The sequence below is a fragment of the Rattus rattus genome, chromosome X (assembly GCF_011064425.1).
Source record: "Rattus rattus isolate New Zealand chromosome X, Rrattus_CSIRO_v1, whole genome shotgun sequence".
NCBI classification, from domain to species: domain Eukaryota; kingdom Metazoa; phylum Chordata; class Mammalia; order Rodentia; family Muridae; genus Rattus; species Rattus rattus.
This window is the reverse complement of record NC_046172.1, coordinates 12,262,268-12,280,540: the sequence shown is the minus strand read 5'-3', so window position 1 is coordinate 12,280,540 and position 18,273 is coordinate 12,262,268. Positions and strand designations below refer to the sequence as shown.

The window sequence follows — 18,273 nt, the reverse complement described above, 5'->3', positions numbered from 1 at the left end:
TGTCTGACCCTGCAAATGGAACTGGATTATTGGCTGAAATGTTTTCAACAAAGCACCTTTTTTTTTCTATTTCTTGGTCACAGGTTTTTAGCTGCCACTGACCATCAGTCTTGGCACCAGAATTAGTTCTCTGAATAGCGGCAAGAAATGCAGGAGAGAACATTCTGGAAGATCATGTACTTTTGGTGCCAATATGTTGCTCATCTAGGCATTGTACTAAGTCCGTTGAGTGTTTATGTATGCATGATGTATGTATTAATGCATGTATGTATTAATGCATGCATGTATTCATGCATGTATGTATGTATGTATGTATGTATGTATGTATGTATGTATGTATGTATATGGTGTCACATAAAGACCTTACAAGGAGCTCACGGACATACAGAGTTCATTTTAAGAAATCAATTTTTATGTTCTCAACTTCTGCATTTATTCTTTTCTAAACCTGTTATCCTTCACCACCACCTGTTTGTAAAAGAAAAGCAACCTTACAAGCCATCCAACATTTGATACGAGTTCACTGCCCCTCGTTCATCAAAAATCTCCAGCCATAAGTTTAACCATGAAAAATGCCAAAGACTGGGTTTAGTGTTGAGAAAGTGAGTGATTGTCCTACTAGGGAAGAAAACCTTCCAGGAGGCACATACATTGCAAATGTTTGGTGTTTTTTGTTTGTTTGTTTGTTTGTTTGTTTGTCTTAAACAAAAGGGTAAGAAAAGAAACCCAGTGTATTTGGCAGCTGCTATGTATTATAAAAAATTCTGATGACAGGCAAGCAAGTGCACTTTAGGGTTATTTGAAGGGTTCATAGGTAGAGCGGATACTGTGATACTGAGACTGTGGTAACTAAATGCTTTTCTATCTCACATTTTCATTTGCTGCCACTGCTTGCATATATAAACAAAGACAGAAAAATCAGTGGTACTTAATGCTGTCTTCTTATAGTACATAATTATTTTGCTCCACGGACACATCTACTAGTCTTTCAAAATGGCTGTTTTTCTCATTAAGGGTTACATTTCAAATAGCAGTTTTATACTAAATTACTAATTAATGTTCTTGTGATCAATTTCACATAGTAGTTCCCACAATAGTTATCTAATCTTAACAAAAACCTTGTTATTTGAACCCTTTCATTATATATATTTCTTTGCAGAAAATATGATAAGGGGGCAAAATTATATCATGCACAAATGAATTCATGAAGATCAAATTCTTTGGGGGAAAGTGGAATGTAAATGAAGTTCAGGAAGAAGTGGTATAAAATGTCTGATGGTGTTTACAAGAACTGGCAGCTGTTCTGAAATGTTTACCATGGGCGGCAACTAATTAAATGTCAGGAAGAATTTGAGATGGCAGTTAGAACACACACCAAATATTACAGTTTTCCAAAATCCTTTTTAGAGGATGTAAGTAAAATTTCCAGAACATCATGCCTGCTTGAGGCGTAGGGTCTCTTAAGAGTTAGAGCCAGGCACACAGCAAGCTTTCCTCAGGACACTGGGTTTAACTCTTGGAGAGTGTCCCATGCCTTTTTAAACAGAAAAAAAAATGCCTCCATGGCTCCCATTAAATATAAACTTCCTACAAGACAGTTTGAGAAGACTGACGGCTATACTTTGCTTTCTGAAATAACATGCTTACAGTTTCCTGGCTTTTGTGAGTAGAGCAGCAGGGAGCGCGACTGAGCAAATGTCTGCAGAGGGGGATGCTGAGTCCTTTGTCATATGCCAAGGAGGGGCATAGCTTGGTCATATGTTGGATCTATTGTTAGCAGTTTGAGAATTCTCCACACTGATTTCCAGAGCGGCTGCACCACTTCGTGATCTCACCAACAGTGAATGAGGTTCTTTTTCCAGATACCCCCACCCCAATATTTGTTAGTAGTTTTCTTGATCTTAGCCATTTTGGTTGGGGTAAAAGGAAATCTCAGAGTAGTTTTAATTTATACCTCCCTAATTCCCTAAGGATGTTAAACGCTTTTAAAGATATTTCTTAGTCATTTTATTTTTTCCCTTTGAGAACTCTCAGTTCAGATCTGTAGCTTCCCTCCCCGCTTTTACTTCACTATCATTAAATTAGCATAGCCATATATGATCCCTATATACTGAAGTGGACAGCAAAACTCTAAACAAACAAACAACAAAAGGATAGTGAGTTGTCTTATGCTCAGTAAAAGTGTTAGCCTCAAGACTGGTTAAGTTGCAGCAAGCAACTACTCAACTACAAAATATGTTTTGCTGGAGGGCTGTGTCCCTCATTTCAATTTCCGGACCATCTGCTGAGAGTGTTGGGACTGGAGGGCTCCCTGAAGACAGAGGTCTGGTTTACTTCTTCCCACACCAGCACAGTGCTCTTGGGGCACCAAGGTCAGGAGAGCTGAGTGTGGAGATGTGAGCAGGATCCCAGAGCTGCCCTTTCCCAGCTGTGTCAGCATAGGCTGGGAAGCCTCAGCCTCACGGCTGGTTATGGAAGGATAAGGATTCATGGAACTGATGGGATAGAGGACAAGGCAGGGTTCTTGATGTTGTCTGGTTAAGAGTGAGGTGAGTTATGGTGAGGGTTTCAGACACTGAACATGTAACACAGAATCCTGGCGTGGTATTTACAGGCAGCTCCAGCAGGAATTTCCGAGATCAACATTCTTCTGATTCTGCTCAGTGCTAGCAACCCCCTCCTACTTTGTGGATCTCAGTTTGTCCAGCTGTGATTCAGAGCTGGACTCAATCTCTTCACTCACCTGGCTTCTGCCTTAGGGTGCTGCTTTTAGACTAGGTAGTCAGAGAGATACATGTCTTCTCATCAGTAGAAGATATGGTAGAGAGATAGTTGGACTGGGGTAATTGTTCCAGTTTACAGAATGGGATGCTAGAGTCAGACCCAGGGGTTCGAGTCCCAATGGAGTTGCCTTTCAGCTTTGTGTCAGCCCTAATGTAGACCCATGCAGGCTCTGTGATTGTTTCTTCAGTCTCTGGGAGCCCTGGTAAGCCCTGATGAGTTGATTCTGTGGGCAGTGCTCTCCTGGTGTCCTCCTTCAGCTCATTTTACTAGTTGATCATTTTTAAATTCTTTAGGGTTTTTTTTTCTTGAGTTGTTTCTATAATGTGAATATTATTCTTCTACTAGATGTGTAGCTGGCACAGATTATCTCCTATTGCTTATTCTTCATCCAGTTGCTTGTTCCCTGTGCTGTACAGATTTTTTAGTTTTATGAGTTCCCAATCGTTGGCCTTCATTCCACATTAAAATGTGTCCTATTTGGAAAGTCCTTTCCTGCATCTCTATATCTCTTAGAGCACTGCCTATGCTTTCTTCTAGCAGTTTCAGCATTTCAGGCTTTAGCTTGAGGTCTCTGATTAAACTGGAATTGATACTTGTGCACGGTTACAGATACGGGTCTAATTCCATCCTTTTACATGTGGACATTCATTTGCCCCAGCTCCAGTGGCTGAAGACTCAGTATTTTCTCCCGTGTGTAATTCTGGTGTCTTTGTTAAATATTAGATGGCTACAAAATTGTTTATGTTTTTTTCTATTGATCTACATGTGTATTTTTGTAATAGTACCACATTGATTTTTAATACTATACTTATAAAATACAGCTTGAAATCTGGTATGGTCATCCCTCCAGATTTTTTAAAAAAATTTTATCTTCTTTGCTCAGTACTGCTTTGGCTATCTGGGATCTTTTAGCTTCAAATTTAATTTTAGGGTTCTTTTCAATTTCTGTGAATATCATGGAAATTTGATTGGGATTCCATGGAATGTGTAAATTGCTTTTTGTATGATGGCCATTTTCACAATATTAATTCTATCCATCCATGAACATGAGATGGTGTTCCACTCTGTGTGCCTTTCTCTATCTCTTCAGAAACTCCAAGGTTTCCTTGTGGCTATATTTATTCCTAGGCCAACCCAGGTTACTATATTGAGAAAACTGTTATGATTGAAGGAGACAGATTATTTTTCATCAGTGAAACAAACTAATGCAGTTCATGATCACAAAACCATCAGTAAAATAGATACTTAGAGGAATACTTCAGATTGAAGACAGAGGCACATCCAGAAGACATCAGGATAGAATAAACCACATTGCAAGAACTAAACAAATGAAGAATAGGAAGACACAAAACACTACAAAATCAACAGTGATAGGAATTAATGCAGTCTTACTAATAGTAACTGGGGATATTAGTAATTTAAATTCTCCCATTCAAAAGTCACAGGCTAGCAGATTGATTTAAAAAAGATAGTGTATTAACAAAGACAAAATAAATTTGGAACCAAAATTATTTGGAAGGAATATTGAAGGTCATTTGATACTAATTAGTGTACCCAATTCAATAAAACCATCACTGGATGTTTTTTAAAATGTAAATCCCAACATAATAATAGTAGTTGGCTTCAATACCTTTTTTTTCACCAATGGAAAAGTCTTCATGACAAAAAGTAGAAAATAAAAAATAGAGGAAAAACCTGAGTCAAATAACATAACAGATCAAATGGACCCAAGATGCATCTACACAATATTATATCCATTTCAGCAGTCTAGGGAACTATTCAAAATAGAATCTATAATAAGATACAAAGTAAGTTTCAACACATACTGGAAAATGAAATAATACATATTGTATAGAAATATATTATATAGGGATACAACATATGCTAGGGAAATAGTCAAAGCATTTATACCAAAATCAGAAGACAGGAATGCACACTTTCTGTACTGTACTCTTTTTTTTTTCTTTTTTTTGTGTGTCTGCGTTCCAGCTGGATCACACAGATCTAGGTCTCTGGGATGTGATCCCTTGTCAGGGCATACGCATTGCTGGATTAAAATTCCTCTCTCTTGGGCCTGGAGCGCACTAGGCTAGGCTGGAGAGACTACAAGACCCATGATCTATCTGTCCCTGACTCTCGTGCTCTGGGAGTATAAGCCTGGTACTGTGCCAGTCACACTCAGGTTCTCAGGCTTTCTACATGGGTATCCCTAGGTCACCTCAGATTCTCAGGCTTTTCAGGCAAACATTTTCCGACCAAGCTCTCCCTCCCAAGAGCCACTAATTTTCTTCCTCGAACTACATATTTTTTTTTTCTATTTTTTTTATTAACTTGAATATTTCTTATATACATTTCGAGTGTTATTCCCTTTCCCGGTTTCCGGGCAAACATCCCCCTCCCCCCTCCCCTTCCTTATGGGTGTTCCCCTCCCGACCCTCCCCCCATTGCCGCCCTCCCCGCAACAGTCTAGTTCACTGGGGGTTCAGTATTAGCAGGACCGAGGGCTTCCCCTTCCACTGGTGCTCTTACTAGGATATTCATTGCTACCTATGAGGTCAGAGTCCAGGGTCAGTCGTCAGTCCATGTATAGTCTTTAGGTAGTGGCTTAGTCCTTGGAAGCTCTGGTTGCTTGGCATGTACTGTACTCTTAATAGTGCTTGAACTTCTTAGCAAAAGTAATAGTATAGAGAGATAGAAGAGATACAAAGAGAAAGGAAAGTATCAAAGTCTCCCTATTTGCAGATGATACGAGTCTATATATAAGAGAGCTTAAAGACTCCACCAGGAAACTCTTAGATCTGATGAATACTCTGGGAAAAGTGACAAATACACAATTAACATACAAATATCAGTAGCCTTCTTATGGTGGCTTGAATAAGAATGACCTCCACTGTGTGTTTACATTATTTTTTTTTTTGCTTTTTTCTAAATTTTATTTTTCTTGGATATTTTGTAGCTAATGCCGATGTAGTTACAACTGTAAAAGCACATGCTGAAAGGAAAAAGTTTAAAATTTCCCCCTAGACAAAAGTTGAAGCCAAAAGCAGGCCCTGGAACTGCCTGTTTCAGAACTAGCTGATCACAGAAAGAGTAATTTCACCAGCTGGTTCAGCCACTTTGTTACAGAAACTAGCTAACCATAACAGCAGCTGACCATAATAGCAGCTAACCATAATAACAGCTGACCATAATAGCAGCTGACCACAGTAGCAGGAACTGGTTAACCATAAAGTTAGATTAAAATCTTAAAGAACAATCTTGAGAAACAGGAGGTTCTTCCTTGTGATTCGGTATGGTTTTTTCTTTAAATACCCCTTCTTCCAACCATTTGAGGTCAAACTCCTCTATCCTTGTGTGGGATACGAGTCTCGACCCCAGTGCACTGGTTTCTGTCGTCCCTATCAATAAACCTCTTGTTGATTGCATCAAGATTGGTCTCTCGTGAGTTCTTGGGGGGTCGCGTCATCCCAAGACTTGACTGAGGGCCTCTCCACTCTGGGGGTCTTTCACATGCAAGAAAGGAAGAAGTAAGGACCACATTCTGTAAATGAAGCTCAGGTTGCTTGCAAAGCTGTCAACACTGATTACTGTTGGAAAGCTGTGTTCAACATTTACTCTGACACAAAGGGATACTGCCAAAAAAAAGGAGGAAAAAGAAAAAAAAAGAATGGCCTCCATCGGGGCCCTGGTCATTAGAGAGTGGCACTATTAGGAGGCGTGTCCTTGTCATGGTAGGTTTGGCAGTGTTAGAATAGTGTGTGGCTGGGCTTTAGGGTTTCAAAAGCTCAAGCCAGGCCCAGTGTCTTTCCCTTTCTGTTGCGTATTAATCCAGATGTAGATCTCTCGGCTACCTCCCTAGCACTATGTCTACCTGTGTGTTGCCATGGCACTAATGGACTAAATTTCTGAACTATAAGCCAGCCCTAATTAAATGTTTTCCTTTGTAAGAGTTGCTATGGTCACTCAATAGACTTCACAGCAACAGAATATTGACTAAGACATATACCAATAATAAATATACTGAGGTGGAAATTAGAAAAAAACTTTCCCCCGCACATATGTAGCAGATGTGCAGTTTGGTCTTTCTGCAGGTCCCCAACATCTGGAGTGGGAGATGTTCCTAAATTTGTTGCCTGCCTGTGGATCGCATTCCCCTAACTGGGCTGCCTTGTCTGGTCTCAGTGGGAGAGGATGTGCCTAGTACACTTCATGTGCCAGGGTGGGATTATACCCGGAGTGGGTGCAGGGCTTCTCCATTCTGAGACGAGAAGGGAAATGGGAGAGGGAAGGCTATGTGAGGTGGGGAGACTGGAAGGAGAAGGGGGCTGTGTTTGGCATGTAAAGTGAATAAATAAATGGAAAAAATTAACAATTTCCTCAAAAATTACCTTGGAATAAGACTTATCATAAAAGTGAAAGACTTCTACAATGAAAATTTTTTTTGCTGATAATATTTTTATTTCCACTCTTCATAAACAGAACTCTGTGAAAGAAGAATTTGGTATAATTGTGTTGGGTACAAAATTATAAATTCAAATACATTTTATGGCTGAATCTGGACAGTTACATTCATTTACATTCTTTTTCCTTTTTTTTAAGGCAAAATTCAATTCCTAAGTTTCAGTTCAGTTCAAGCAGCATTCAATGTTATAATTTTTTTTAGTTCCCAGATTTAATCAGTTTTAGCAGTACTTTAACAATGCTTGGTATTTTAAAACTTCTTTAACCACACCTGTCTGGTGTTCCAGAGGGAGATGGGGGCTCCCTCACCTGTTTCAGTTTTTTTTTTCTCCTCATTCTTTTAAATGTAATTTTAAATTTTTCCCATATTTATTAAATTGGGTATTTCTTCTTTACATTTCAAATGTTATTCCTTTCCGGTTTCCAGGCCAACATCCCCCTAACCCATCCCCTCCCCTTCTATGTGGGTGTTCCCTTACCATTCTCCCCCCATTACTGCCCTCCCCCCAACAATCACGTTCACTGGGGGTTCAGTCTTAGCAGGACCAAGGGCTTCCCCTTCCACTGGTGCTCTTACTAGGCTATTCATTGCTACCTATGCAGTTGGAGCCCAGGGTCAGTCCATGTATAGTCTTTGGGTAGTGGCTTAGTCCCTGGAAGCTCTGGCTGGTTGGCATTGTTGTTCATATGGGGTCTCAAGCCCCTTCAAGCTCTTTCTGTCCTTTCTCAGATTTCTTCAACGGGGGTCCCGTTCTCAGTTCAGTGGTTTGCTGTTGGAATTTGCCTATGTATTTGCCATATTCTGGTGTGTCTCTCAGGAGAGATCTACATCCGGTTCCTGTCAACCTACACCTCTTTGCTTCACCCATCTTATCTAGTTTGGTGGCTGTATATGTATGGGCCACATGTGGGGCAGGCTCTGAATGTGCATTCCTTCAGCCTCTATTCTAAGCTTTGCCTCCCTATCCCCTCTTAAGGGTATTCTTGTTCTCCTTTTAAAGAAGGAGTGAAGCATCTGCATTTTGGTCATCCTTCTTGAGTTTCATGTGTTCTGTGCATCTAGGGTAATTCAAGCATTTGGGCTAATATCCACTTATCTATGAGTGCATACCATGTGTGTTTTTCTGTGATTGGGTTACCTCACTCAGGATGATATTTTCCAGTTCCATCCATTTGCCTATGAATTTCATAAAGTCATTGTTTTTGATAGCTGAGTAGTATTCCATTGTGTAGATGTATCATATTTTCTGTATCCATTCCACTGTTGAAGGGCATCTGGGTTCTTTCCAGGTTCTGGCTATTATAAATAAGGCTGCTATGAACATAGTGGAGCATGTGTCTTTGTTATGTGTTGGAGCATCTTTTGGGTATATGCCAAGAGAGGTATAGCTGGGTCCTCAGGTAGTTCAATGTCCAATTTTCTGAGGAACCTCCAGACTGATTTCCAGAATGGTTGTACCAGTCTGCAATCCCACCAACAATAGAGGAGTGTTCCTCTTTCTCCACATCCTCGCCAGCATCTGCTGTTGCCAGAGTTTTTGATCTTAACCATTATGACTGGTGTGAGGTGAAATCTCAGGGTTGTTTTGATTTGCATTTCCCTTATGAGTACAGATATTGAACATTTCCTTAGGTGTTTCTCAGCCATTCGGCATTCCTCAGCTGTGAATTCTTTGTTTAGCTTTGAACCCTAATTTTTAATAGGTTATTTGTCTCCCTGCAGTCTAACTTCGTGAGTTCTTTGTATATTTTGGATATAAGCCCTCTATCAGTTGTAGGATTGGTAAAGATCTTTTCCCACTATGTTGGTTGCTGTTTTGTCCTAACAGCAGTGTTCTTTGCTTTGTAGTTTTATGAGATCCCATTTGTCGATCTTGATCTTAGAGCATAAGCCATTGGTGTTTTGTTCAGGAAATTTTCTCCAGTGCCCATGTGTTCGAGATGCTTCCCCACTTTTTCTTCTCTTAGTTTGAGTGTATCTAGTTTGATGTGGAGGTCCTTGATCCACTTGGACTTAAGCTTTGTACAGGGTGATAAGCATCGATCTGCATTCTTCTACATGCTGGCCTCCAGTTGAACCAGCACCATTTGCTGAAAATGCTATCTTTTTTCCATTTGGTTTTGGCTCCTTTGTCAAAAATCAAGTGCCCATAGGTGTGTGGGTTCATTTCTGGGACTTCAATTCTATTCCACCGGTCTATGTGCCTGTCTCTGTACCAATACCATATAGTTTTTTTTTTTATCAATATTGCTCTGTAATACTGCTTGACTTCAGGAACAGTGATTCCCCCAGAAGTCCTTTTATTGTTGAGCTATCCTGGGTTTTTTGTTATTCCAGATGAATTTGCAAATTGTTCTGTCTAATTCTCTGAAGAATTGGATTGGAATTTTGATGGGGATTGAATTGAATCTGTAGATCGCTTTTGGTAAAATGACCATTTTTACTATATTAATCCTGCCAATCTATAGGCATGGGAGATCTTTCCATCTTCTGAAATCTTCTTCAATTTCTTTCTTCAGAGGCTTGATGTTCTTATCATACAGATCTTTTACTTGCTTGGTTAAAGTCACACCAAGTTATTTTATATCATTTGGGACTATTATGAAAGGTGTTGTTTCCCTAATTTCTTTCTTGGCTCGTTTCTCTTTTGTGGAGAAGAAGGCTACTGATTTATTTGAGTTAATTTTATACCCAGCCACTTTGCTGAAGGTGTTTATAACTTTTAGTAGTTCCCTGGTGGAACTTTTGGGATAACTTAAATATACTCTCATATCATCTGCAAATAGCGATATTTTGAATTCTTCCTTTCCAATCTGTATCCCTTTGATCTCCTTTTGTTTTCTGATTGCTCTGGCTAGAACTTCAAGAACTATATTGAATAAGTAGGGAGAGAGTGGGCAGCCTTGTCTAGTCCCTGATTTTAGTGGGATTGTTTCAAGTTTCTCTCCATTTAGCTTAATATTAGCTACTTGTTTCCTCTATATGGCTTTTACTATGTTTAGGTATGGGCCTTGAATTCCTGTCCTTTCCAGAACTTTTATCATGAAGGTATATCCTTTTGTTTTAGGATAGAATGTTCTATAAGTATCTGTTAAGTCCATTTGGTCCATGACTTCTCTTAGTCTGTCTGTGTCTCTGTTTAACTCCTGTTTCCATGATCTGTCCATTGATGAGAGTGGGGTGTTAAAATCTCCTGCTATTTTTGTGTGAGGTGCAATGTGGGCTTTGAGCTTTGGTAAGGTTTCTTTTATGTATGTAGGTGCCCTTGCATTTGGAGCATAGATATTTAGGATTGAGAGTTCATCTTGGTGGATTTTTCCTTTAATGAATATGAAGTGTCCCTCCTTATCTTTTTTGATGACTTTTGGTTGAATATCGATTTTATTCAATATTAGAATGGCTATTCCAGCTTGCTTCTTCAGACCACTTGCTTGGAAAGTTGTTTTCCAGCCTTTTACTCTGAGGTAGTGTCTGTCTTTGTCTCTGAGTTGTGTTTCCTGTAGGCAGCAAAATGCTGGGTCCTCATTGTATATCCAGTTTGTTAGTCTGTGTCTTTTCATTGGGGAATTGAGTCCATTGATGTTGAGAGGCATTAAGGAATAGTGATTGTTGCTTCCTGTTATCTTCGTATTTGGAGGAGAGATTATGTTTGTGTGCTTGTCTTCTCTTTGTTTTGGTGCAAAAACGATTAGTTTCTTGCTTTTTCTAGGGTGTAGCTTGCCTCCTTGTGTTGGGCTTTACCATTTATTATCCTATTTAGGGCTGGATTTGTAGAAAGATATTGTGTAAATTTGGTTTTGTCATGGAATATCTTGGTTTCTTCGTCTATGTAAATTGAGAGTTTTGCTGGATACAGTAACCTGGGCTGGCATTTGTGTTCCATTATGGTCAGTATGACACCTGTCCGGATCTTTTGGCTTTCATAGTCTCTGGTGAGAAGTCTGGTGTGATTCTGATAGGTCTGCCTTCATATGTTACTTGACCTTTTTCCTTTACTGCTTTTAATATTCTTTTTTTGTTTTGTACATTTGGTGTTTTGACTATTATGTGACAGGAGGAGTTTCTTTTCTGGTCCAATCTATTTGGAGTTCTGTAGGCTTCTTGTATGTTTATGGGCATCTCTTTCTTTAGGTTAGGGAAGTTTTCTTCTATGATTTTGTTGAAGATATTTACTCATCCTTTGAGTTGGGAGTCTTCACACTCTTCTATACCCATTATCTTTAGATTTGATCTTCTCATTGTGTCCTGGATTTCCTGTATGTTTTGGACTAGTAGCCTTTTCCATTTTACATTATCTATGACAATTGTGTCGATGATTTCTATGGAATCTTCTGCTCCTGAGATTCTCTCTTCTATGTCTTGTATTCTGTTGGTGATGTTTGTATCTATGGCTCCTTGTCTGTTCCTTTGGTTTTCTGTATCCAGGGCTGTCTCCCTTTGTGCTTCCTTTATTGTTTCTATTTCCATTTTCAATTTCTTCAGCTGTTTGATTGTGTTTTCCTGTAATTCTTTCACGGATTTTTGTGTTTCATCTCTAAAGGCTTCTACTTGTTTACTTGTGTTTTCCTGCATTTTTCTAAGGGAGTTCTTTATGTCTTTCTCATAAAGTCCTCCATCATCATGATCACATGTGATTTTAAATCTAGATCTTGATTTTCTGGTGTGTTTGGATATTCAGTGTTAGCTTTCATTGGAGAATTGGGATCTGATGATACCATGTAGTCTTGGCTTCTGTTGCTTGGTTTCCTGTGCTTGCCTCTCACCATCAGGTTGTCTCTGATGTTATCTTGTCTTGCTGTTTCTGACAATGGCTTGACTGTCCTGTAGGCCTGTGTGTCTGCACTACTGTAGAGCTGTTTTCCTGCTTTCTTTCAGCCAATTATGGGAACAGAGTGTTCTGCTTTTAGGCGTGTAGTTGTTCATCTCCTCTGGCTTTCAGCTGTTCCTGTGGGCATGTGTCCTGAGTCCACCAGGCAGGTCACTTGGAGCAGAAAATTTGGTCTTACCTCTGGTCTTGGGCCTGAAGTTACTCCTCGGGGCTTGGTTTCAGCTCCATGAGGGCAGCAACCAGAAGGGCCTACCCCTCCTTCTCCTGGGTCCTTGTGCACTGGGGTCCCAGATGGTGCTAGCTGTTTTCCTCTAGAGTCAGAAATGTGGGCAGAGACTAGTCTCCTCTGGTTTCCCAGGTGTGTCTGCCCCTCTGAAAGTCTAGCTCTCCCTCCCATGGGATTTGGTTGCAGAGAGCTGTTTGACCGGGTCTGTTCAGATCCAGGCGCAGTCTGGACCGCAGGGCTCCTACGGCTTGCCTGCTCTTATCTTCCTGTGCCCAGAGGTCCTATACAGTTTCCTCTTGGGCCATGGATGTGGGCAAAGGTAGACAGAAGTGGCCGGCTCTCCTGCCCTACAGTCTCAGGATTGCCCACACGTCTGGGTGATGAGCTTTCTCTACCATGAGGTTTGGGAGCAGGGAGCTGTGGGCTGGGACCAGCGAAGTTCGGGTGCCAGCTACAATGAAAATTTTAAAACACTGAAGAAATGGAAGAAGACACTAGACAGTAGAAAGGCCTCATATACTTATGAATTGGAAGAAATAATATTGTGAAAATGGATACATTACTATAAACAATCTATATATTCAATGCCATCCAATTAAAGTTTCAGTCTCATTCTTCAGAGAAATGGGGGCAGGGGTATAGAATTCTCAAAATTTGGAGCAAGAAGTTCCAAGTAAAATCCTGTGATTTGACCATAACTGCATTTAAGTTACACCAAAGAGCCATAGTCAGGAGAACAGCATGGCACTGGCACAAAACAAGCTCAATGGTGTAGAATAGATGATCCAGACATAAAGCCTTGCAGAAATAGCCAACTGATGTTTATTTTTTTAGGAAGGTGCAAAATATACATAGAAGAAAGGACAGACTTTTAAAAAATAATGTGGAGAAACCAGAGTGTCCATACATGGAAGAATGAAACTAGATCCCTTTCTCTTACCCTGTGAAAATCTTAATTCCAGATGGATCAAAGATGTTAATGACACCAGAAGTTCTGAAGGTGGTATAGGAAAAAGTAAGGCAAAAGGAGTCAAACAATTGGCATAGAGAGTCAGAGAGGGGCTGGAGAGATGGCTCAGCCGTTAAAGGCTAGGCTCACAACCAAAAATATAAGAGAGTCAGAGAGGTGACTCACTGAGGCAAGCCTGAGTTGTAGTCTATCCTTGGAGCCTATGGTGTAAGGAGAGATTGATTTCTGGAAGTTGTTCTTAGAATCCCACGCATATGCTGTGGTACATATGCGTGCTGCATACTGTGGTGGTTTGAATATGCTTAGCCCATGGGAAGTGGCATTATTAGGAGGTGTGTCATTGTTGGAGGCCTTGTTAGAGGAAATACATCACTGTGGGGGGGCGGGGCTTATAAGCTCTGCCCAGTGTGGAAGAGACAGCCTTCTGTTTGCCTTTGGAACAAGATGTAGAACTCTCAGCTCCTCCTGCATCACTCCTGCCTGGATGCTGCCATGCTTTCTGCTATGATAATAATGGACTGAACTTCTGAACCATAAGCCAGTCCTAATTAAGTGTTGCCTTTATAAGAGTTGCCTTGGTCGTGGCATCTCTTCACAGCAATGAAAACCCTAACTAAATACATAATAGTAAATGATTTAAATATACAGGCCTGATGAGAGGGTTTAGCAGGCAAGGGAATTTGCTTTTAAGCCTGAAAAATCTGAGTTTGAGCCTTAATACCCATACAGGGGAAGGTGAGATATGACTGTCAAAATTGTTTTGACCAAAGATACAGGTGATGTGGAGAGATTGCTCAGTGGTCAGGGTCACTTGTTCTTGTTGGAGGACCCAGGTTCAATTCACAGCACCTACATGGTAGCTCACAACTGTTCATAACTCCAGCTTTAGAGACTCCAATACCCTATTCTGACCTCCATGGGCAACAGGCACTCATGTGGTGCACAGACATATACACAAGAAAAACACTCACGCACATAAAATAGAATAAATCTTAAAGAAACACAAGAATATCCAAGGTCTCTGTGACTAGGACTCCAGTTGCTTAGGAAATAATGCCAACAAGTTATGAATGGGCTTTCATGAAATTAGAAAGCTTTCACACTGCAAATGAAACAGTTAATCAAGTGAAGAGACAGCCAAGAGAACAGGAGAAAACCTCTGCTAATTATACATATGAAGAAAGAATAATATTTAGAATATGTATAGAACCTACAAAGTATGTGACAAGGAATCAAATAATCCAATCAATAAATGGGGTGATGAAAAATAGTTTTCAAAAAAGAGAGTGCAAATGGATAATAAACATATGAACTTCAACTTCATGCACCATCAGAAAAAATAAAATTACATGGAGGATTGAGTTTGATGGCACACAGCTTTAATCCCAGAACTTGCAAAGGAGGTGGAGGCAGAGAGACAGAGGCAGAGGCAGGATGGGGACAGGGGTGGGGACAGGGGGCAGTCTGTGTGTTTAATGCTACCCTGGCCTACATACAGAATTCTAGGTCACCCAGGCTTACATAATAAGACTCTGTTTCAAAAGCAAGGAAGCCATCAAACAAACAACAAAGTATGTTGAAATTCTATCTATCCATTCAGAATGGCAGTCATCAAGACAACAGTAAATGAGGATGAGGATGCAGAAAAGGGAACCTAATGTGAAATTTCTGAACAGCACTAAATATAGGGGCGGAAGAGATGGCTCAGCGCTTAAGAGTACTTGCTGCTTTGGAAAAAGGCTGGGATTTGATTCTTAGCACCTGAATGACAGTTCACAGTCATCTGTAGCTCCACTTGTACACAATTTGATGCCCTCTTCTGACCTCCAAGGGCTCCTACATGAATTCACACATAATGCACATACACACACTCAGACAGACAGACACACATGTACACTTACATGTGTGCGAGCATGAGCATACACACACACACACAAATACATTTAAAATCATTTTTATAAAGAAAATTATCTAAATTCACTCTAAAAGTAGAATTATTATTTGACCCACCTAGACTACTCCTAGGTATTTACCCCAAGGACTGCAATTTAACACATCCCAGAGATACACGCGTATTAATGCTTCTCTCAGCAGTAGTTGTGATACCTAAAGCACAGAGCCAACATAGGTGTCGTGTCTGTTCATAGGGAAATGGGTAGAGAAAATGTGAGATTCTATATTTGAAATGTTCAACCATGAATAATATAGTTACATCATTTGCAGGAAGGTGGAAGTAACTGTAACTGGAGCCATTCTTTTTTTTTTAGGCTTGTTTTATTTTAATGACTGATCCATGTGAGGCCACAGCCAGGCCACTATGTACAGACATGAGGGAAGCTTTATTTCTTGGTCTCTTCCTCCTTGAAGAGTCTTGATCACTTCCTTCTTGGTCTGGTGACGCTCCTCCTGGTGCTTCCATGCTTCCTTGGTGGTAGACCCGTGAGCCTCAGCCTGGTCAGACAGTAGCTACTTGCGGGCTTTGTCTGCCTTCACTTTGTGGATCTGCTCCATGAGAATCCACTTGCTTTTGAATACATTCCCTTTGACTTTCAGGTACAGGCTGTGATACATATGGCGGTCAATCTTCTTAGATTCCCGGTATCTCCTGAGAAGCTGGTGCAGGATCCTCATCCTTCTCATCCAGGGCACCTTCTTGGGCATCCGAGCATTGGCAGTGCCCTTCATCTTTCCTATGCCATTCTTATTAAGCAAATTTTGTGGGTCTCTGGAAGACAAATATGGAATGTTCTGTCACTTGTATAATTTGGATTTCATACACATAGACAAAACTACATATGTGCACAAAACATGAAAGCAGAAGGGAAGTTGTCTTGGGGGAGACAAAGGGAACTAGTCAGAGGGATGTGGGGTGAAAAGTTGAGGATAGTGCAGTAGAGGGGGTGATATGCTCAAAATACATTATATACTTTCACAGTAGTGACCTCTTTAACCCAGCACCATTAAAAATTAAATACTATAGCAGAAAACTAGAGAGAAAAAGAAACAAATAAAAGGGAAGGAAGGAAAGAAGGAAGGAAGAACAAAAAAGAAAGAAAAAACTAGAGGAAGGAAGATGTTTTAGTTGTTCAAAATTGTTTCTTGGAACATGCCTAATGACATAATTTTTCCTTGTGAAAGCGTGGTGTGCTAAAGCTATAGAAGGAAACCTTGCTGGTGTCGAACCAACATTTCTTTTCTCCTTTAGCCCTGTTACAGTATGCAGTTGTGGATGAGTAAGGACTCTGTAATAGCTGCTGTGAACACAAGCAGAAGGTAAAGAGAAAAGGACCCAGAAGTCTTCCCTAGGCAGAGGTTGCCGTCTGCTTGTTTTACAATCTGACATTTCAAGGCATTTTACCTTTGCTTCAGAACTCTGTTTCTTCTGTGTTACTAGAGATAAATACATAACTGCTTACAACATTCTTTATTTGACAGTTGGAGACTTCAGAAGACCTATGGATTACTTACTTTTCTTTAGTGTGATAAATCACCATGGCTAATGCAATTTGTAGAAGAGAGAATTCATAACAGCTTATGGTTTGTGGTGGTTTTATTGAGAATGGCCCCCAAAGGCTCATAGATTTAAATGCTTGGTCACCAGGGAGTGTTACTGTCTGAAAAGATTAGGAATTATGTTGTTGGAGGAAATGTGTCACTGGAGGTGAGCATTGAGGTTTCAAAAGCCCATGCCAAGCCCAAAGTCTCTCTCTTTGCCTTTGAATTAGGATGTGGCTCCAGTGCCTGCCTGGATGCTGCCATGCTCCCTGCTATGATGATAATGGACTAAATCTCTGAAACTATAAGCTAGCTCCAGTGAAATGCTTTCCTTTATAAGAGTTGCTATGGTCACGGTGTCTCTTCACAGCAATGGAAGAGTGACTGAGGCACAGCCTCAGAAGGATGATAGTCCGTTATGGCAGGGAAGCTGCAGTGGGCAAACAGGACAGCGGGAGTAGGAAGCTGAGAGCTTACAACTAGAAAGCCAAGCATAAGCAGAGAGAGTAAACTGGAAGTGGCAGAAGGATTGTAGTTCTGAAAGTCTGCCCCAGGAGACGACATACTGCATCCAGCAAAGCCACATCTCCAAAATCTCCCCAAATAGCACCACCAAGTAGAGTCCAAATACAGAAACCCATGGGAGACATGCTCACTCAAACGCCAGTGTGAGGGTCATCACTGAGCTTATTTTTATTAGGTAGCATCCAAGTTTTCCCCACCCCCTCCATGTTGTCATTTGTAATGTTTGAGAGAATCCTTGAGATTAAAGTTCTGCTTACAAATGATTTAACTTGAAAGCTGGCTTTTCTTTGCAAACTCAAATCTATCAGCTAGGTACCAAGACCAGGAATCCTATCCCTACAGGGAGCCATGCATATATTTTCTTGTGCCGTAATCAAATAGTAGCATAAGTGCATAATTATCAGTTGAACTCATCATTGCTGCTGCTCTCATCATTCAGATATGCAAATAAAGAGCACTATGGACTAAGCCTTTTAAGTGAAGGGCAATTTAGTTGTCACCCGAGTGATTGCTAGTTGTTACTCTTGTACCTGGTGACTTAACAGTTTAAAATAAGCAGAAACTTGACATAACACAAAGTAAGTTACCCATAAAAATTGTTTTTATCTTTAGCGTGAAAACTTTAAGAAAGTTTTAAAAGTCACTTCCATTTCTTTTTTAAATTTATTTATTCCCTTTTATACTGATAGCAGCCCCTCATCTTCCTCTCTCCTCAGTCCCAACTTCACATACCCCTCTTCTTTTTACCCCATCCCCTTCTCCTTAAAGAAGGGGAAGCCCCCCATGGGTATCAACCTGCCCTGGTACATCAAGTTGCAGCAGGACTAAGTGAATCCTCTTTCACTGAGGATTCCCAGGCAGCCTATCCCGGGGAAGGGATCTAATGGCAGGCAGCAGAGTCAGTGACAACCTCTGCTCCAATTATGAGGGGAACCCTCGTGAAGACCACCATGCTGCACATCTGCTACAAATGTGTAGAAGGC

General features: G+C 40.5%; 1 pseudogene; it reads right to left on the bottom strand.

Annotated features, from left to right (window-relative positions):
- Positions 1 to 15,609: 15,609 nt before the first annotated feature.
- On the bottom strand, positions 15,610 to 16,764 carry LOC116888984 (annotated as a pseudogene).
- Positions 16,765 to 18,273: the final 1,509 nt, after the last annotated feature.